The sequence below is a fragment of the Chenopodium album genome, chromosome 5 (assembly GCF_948465745.1).
Source record: "Chenopodium album chromosome 5, dcCheAlbu1.1, whole genome shotgun sequence".
Taxonomy (NCBI): Eukaryota; Viridiplantae; Streptophyta; class Magnoliopsida; order Caryophyllales; family Amaranthaceae; genus Chenopodium; species Chenopodium album.
In genome coordinates, this window is record NC_137838.1 from 47,403,211 (window position 1) to 47,408,063 (window position 4,853).

Here is a 4,853-nt window from a genome sequence, read left to right on the forward strand (position 1 = left end):
CTTAGGCTGGCGCCCGGAGTCGCGCGTGACCGGGCGGGAGAAGCTTAGGCTGGCGCCCGGTGACGCGCCCGGCCGGGCGCGAGATTTGTACTATGATCAAAAAGGCGCGCCCGATAGGGCGGTGCCTCGCCCGATCGGGCGCGTGTTTTATTAGTTGATGTTTAACGTCGTTTTAATTTGTTTTAGTTTAGGATTTTTGTACGGAGTATAAATACTCCTCCGTAATACGTTTTTAGGATAATCTCTTCTTCTTGACCTCTTCTTTTCCTCTTTACTCTTTCTTTACTCTTTTAATTATTCTCTTAGAATTCTCTCTCTAAACTTTTGTTTTTAATTCTTCCATTAATTCCAGATTACTTTTTGGTAACAATGTCTTCCCCTTTAATTTCAGTTATTTTATTTATTCCCTTGATTATGCTTTTATTTATTTATTTGATTAGTTTAGTCATGATGATTTGTGAGTAGTTTAATTTATAGGGTTTATGGGGATCCATAATAATATGAAGGGGTAATTTGTTGTTGTTAATTATCAATGCTAGATTAATTTCCTATTGATTGATTTAATGCTCTGTGACTAGATTAGGCCTATCTTTATGCATGAGTTTGACAATATTGATTCAAGATTCGAGAGATGAGAATTGATGTTTAGGTCTAGTTTCAATAGGCAGGTTAATTTATAAATGGTTAAGTCGAGATTCGAGAGATGAGATTTAATACCGGTAAATTAATTATGTGATTGTAATACGTAGCGAAAGCCCTTTTAAAATCTGGTTAATTGATGCATTAATGATTGACTATTATTGATTATTGGTATTGCATGATAATTTCTTATTGAATTGTTTTAATGTTTTACAATTGCGGCTTGTAAAAGTATAGCAATATTAAATTGATGAATCGAGCAGATGTTAAGTTGATATTAAAGGCTATTTTCAATAAGAACTTAGATCTAGTAAATTGCGAGAGCCTGTTAAATCTATGTTGATTAATAAATTGCGAGAGCCTGTTAATCATGTTATTTATGCAATGTTAATGATTGATTACTATGTTTTACCCTGGAGTATTATTTATTGGTGAACCTATGCCCTAGATCCTTTTATATATTGTTTTCTCCCTATTCCTATTCTTTGTAGTTTAGTTTCATACTCAATTTTAAATATTGGTTACTTAAATAATTTAGATTATAATAATTAATTAGGAGTAACAAGACTTGTTTCCCTGTGGAGATCGAGCCTACTTCCCTATCTACTTTAGTTAGAGGACTTAGGTATTTACTTTTGATTAGGGGATACGACTTTACCCTGTCAAAATTTGGCGCCGTTGCCGAGGAAACGGTTTTATTTTTATTTCAGATTGTTTTTGTAGTCTAGATTATTTCTCTTTTGTCTCAGAGATCGTTAGTTCTCTGAGACAAATCTCATATTTGCTTCTAGTTTTTGTTTATGCCCAGGTGTTCCAGATCAGGTTACATCCCATTCGATCCTGAGATTGAACGTTCCTTCCATAGACAGAAAAATCTCTACAAGCAAATCCTGGCGGATTCTGGTGATAATAACAATAATCACCGCGATCCTCCAACTGATTCCAGCGATTTAGAGGCATCATCAGACGCAGAATCAGAGATGACGGCTCCAAAGAAGCTTAGTGATTATTCACAACCAAAGCTTAAGGACTTTCCACATCTCACCCCTAATCCGGCTCTTGATGGGGTTCAATTTGAAATAAAACCTCAATTTATAACGATGATAGAGAGGAAGCAATTTAGTGGAGCCAAGGGTGAAGACCCGAATCTTCACATTGCCGACTATTGTCAATATTGCAACACCATCAGGCAAGCCGGGGTCACTCAAGACCAAATCAAGGAGATTCTCTTTCCCTTCTCCTTAACTGGAAAAGCTAAATTGTGGTTTAATGGCTTAAATAGAACTACACTTGGTATAACTGACTGGGAAACTCTTGTTTTGAATTTCTATAACAAGTATTATCCTGCAGAGAGAACAACAGTACTACGGAGTGCGATTCAGAACTTTTCCCAAGAAGCCGATGAATCTTTATATGAGGCTTGGGAGAGGTTCAACTTACAAAGAGAATGCCCTCACCATAATTTAGCGCAATAATAGTTAATCCAAGCCTTTTATAACGGCATTGGAAATTCCTCTAGAATAATTTTAGACTCTGCAGCTAGTTGGAGATTTATGAATCTTAATGTTGATGTTGCAGGTCAGGTTATTGAAGATATGGCGATACACAATTCCCAATATGGGAATCCCAGAGGATTTGCTAACAAGGGGAAGCATAGTGTCGACTCTGTATCCTTTTTGCAAGCTCAACTAACCACTATTTGCCAAAAATTAGATAATCTGAGCACTGCTAATGTAGCTAATGTTTCTGCAATTAATAATAATTCTAATGAGGCTTTCTGTGAAAATTGTGGTATTGTAGGTCATTGGGAGCAAGATTGCAGGAGTTTCGTGGAGCAAGTTAATGCCTTCCAAGCTTATAGGCAGAATAACCCATACTCCAACACTTACAATCCTGGGTATCGGAATCATCCGTACCTTTCCTACCGGAGCACTAATGTTCAAAATCCACCACCACAAGAACCACAGGCGCCACAGCAGCAGAAATATTATCATCCCAATGCTAGCCAGAAGAACCAGCCACAACAACCCTCCCCATCTTCTGACCCTTCTCTGGTGGAAATTAGAGCAATGTTGGCTAATATGCAAAAGCACATGGAGAGCAGAGACGCGACAATTGATCAAATTCCAGCGCACAATAAAATTATGGATAATCAAATTGCGCAACTCTCTGCTACTCTACAAGCCCGCCAACAGGGAGCTCTGCCAGCACAGCCGAATAGGCCTACGGATCAAGCATTTGCAATTACTCTAAGGAGTGGTTCAAACTATGAAGGGCCCTCTAAGCCCAGAGTTGATGAACCTTTTTATTAAATAATGCTAATCTTGATTCCGTTAAACCAAACAATGTAGTTGATAGCCCTGCAGGGCTAAAGGATAATACTAACATATCTAATTCTACATTGCAAAGTAAAACTCCAGAGAAGGTGGCTACTCCAGACAAGAATAAGAATGCTCAAAAGCCAATTATCAAACTTCCTTTCCCAAATCGTCAATTGAAGACAAACTTGGATAAGCAGTTTGGTAAGTTCCTAGAGGTGGTAAAATATTTGAAGGTAACATTTCCCTTTACTGAATTGATCACACAAATCCCCTCATATGCAAAATTTATGAAAGAAATATTGACGAGAAAAAGGTCTATTAGTGAGGTAGAGACAGTAGCTTTCACTGCAGAGTGTAGTGTCGTACTTCAGAATAAGTCTCCACCTAAATTAAAAGATCCGAGTAGTTTTTCTATCCCTTGTCATATTGGCAATATCTTGATTGATAATGCATTATGTGATTTGGGTGCAAGTGTTAGCGTCATGCCATTATCTGTGTGTTCTAAGTTGAATATGGGTAAATTAAAAGCCACCAATATAACTCTACAAATGGCCGACCGTTCTTTCAAATACCCGTTAGGTGTTTTAGAGGATGTCCCCGTTAGAGTAGGTAAATTTTATATACCTGTAGATTTTGTTGTTCTTGATATGGCTGAGGATATGCAAACCCCAATTATTTTGGGTAGACCATTCCTTAACACTGCAGGAGTAGTCATAGATGTAAGGAGTGGTAGGTTAACACTATCAGTAGGGGATGATAAAGTTGTTTTTAATCTGAATAATGCCCTTAAAAGCTCCATGACTGAGGAGAAATGTTTCAGTGTTAATGTAGTTGTAAATTATTCTAACAAGCCCCAAGCTCTTGAAAAAGATCCCTTGGAGGCGGTATCTTGTGTTGCATCCTTTTCAGATGAGATAGACAAATGGCAGAAGGAAGTTGATGCAATAGAAAGAGCACTCTATAATGTTGGTCTTGGTTTCGAGGATGAACAAGTGGAACCGATCGAGCAAGTTGTGCGAATCGAGCCTACGGTAAGTGTTCCGCCAGATCGAGTTGCAGGTGTTGAACGCAAGGACAATTTGAAGCAACATTCGATCGAAGAAGGGTTTTTAGTGCGTAGCATTGAAGATCCCCCATCCCAAGTCAAGGAGGATCCCCCAGATAAGGTGATTTGGCGTCCCACAGGGTATGTCAGGAAGCCGCATCGCAGCCTAAACACTGCTAGACCGGGTGAGAAACTGCCCGATCAAGCGTTAGGCTAAGGGTCCTAGAAAATTGTACTTGGTAAGAAGGTCGTGCGGGACCTAGATAAACCAGCGCTTTGCGGGAGGCAACCCGTATTTTTAATGATTTTTAGTCTAGTTTTTCTTTTCTTTTTCTTATGAGAGGAGAGATGAGGGAATTTACCGAGTTCTATGAGTGTTTGTACAGGTTTGAAGGAAAAGAGTTAGCCAATTTTTGGAGAAGAGAAGAAAATTAATATTTCGCCGATTTAGTCTCGGGCCCGACCGGGCGAAGCTCGCCCGATCGGGCGCGAGAGCAATGATCTAAAAATAAGAAATTTTGCCCGACCGGGCGAGTGGTGCCCGATCGGGCGCGAAACTTAACGTTTACGGACTTAATTGTCCGCCCGATCGGGCAAGCATCGCCCGATCGGGCAAGCATCGCCCGATCGGGCGCGAGAAGGGCGAAAATAATGACTTAAAAATCGCCTGACCGGACGAATGGCGCCCGATTGGGCGCGAGAGCTAGAAGAATATCAGGATGGTAGATCGCCCGACCGGGCGAGTGGCACCCGACCGGGCGCGAAAGGTTACGAATTTTAACACATCAGATCGCCCGACCGGGCGAAGTCCGCCCGACCGGGCGCGAGAACCAGCATAGGAAATATCC

At 40.3% G+C, this 4,853-nt stretch overlaps 1 non-coding gene across 1 annotated transcript; it reads right to left on the reverse strand.

Annotated features, from left to right (window-relative positions):
* Nucleotides 1-2,000: 2,000 nt before the first annotated feature.
* On the reverse strand, nt 2,001-2,104 carry LOC145633559 (small nucleolar RNA R71). Its single transcript, XR_014112871.1, has one exon. It is a non-coding gene; the product is annotated as a small nucleolar RNA R71 (small nucleolar RNA).
* Nucleotides 2,105-4,853: the final 2,749 nt, after the last annotated feature.